The following is a 566-nucleotide window of genomic DNA, read 5'->3' on the forward strand; positions in this document are numbered from 1 at the left end:
CAGAAAAACTGTAAATAGAGCCCTCATTCTTCACAAGAGGGGATGGAAGCAAGAAGAAAAAGAAGTGAAGAAGAAGATAAGGGGAAGGAGAATCAGCCCTTCCTGACCACCGCCGGAGTTCTTCCCGCCACCCGAACACGCCGGGATTCTGTCGGATATTCGGGAGAACGCCGGAATTATTCCCTACTTCCACGGGACACCAGAATTCTGTCCAAGTTTCACGGATTTTAAAATTCTTCCCAATTAATGACAGAGTTCCCTCCTGACGCCGAAACTCAGCTCAAATGATGCTGGAGTTCTCCTCAGCAACCAACACACGTCGAACTTCTACTCGACGTCGAATCTTCACTCTTAGCCAAGTTTCTACCCGATGCCGGACTTCCACCGGTTATCAGACTTTCGCTGGACGTATATCCGAAGATGAATTTCTTTACATTGTTGGACTTCTACCTGACGTCATCCTTCTGACCTTCATCGTCAGACACGGTCCTTTCAGCCTCCGTCGCAAGACAACGATCCTCCCGATCTCCATCGCCCACCGACTACAGTCCTTCCGACCTCCGTCG

This window comes from Dendrobium catenatum, unplaced genomic scaffold (assembly GCF_001605985.2).
Source record: "Dendrobium catenatum unplaced genomic scaffold, ASM160598v2 fragScaff_scaffold_745, whole genome shotgun sequence".
In the NCBI taxonomy this organism is placed as follows: Eukaryota; Viridiplantae; Streptophyta; class Magnoliopsida; order Asparagales; family Orchidaceae; genus Dendrobium; species Dendrobium catenatum.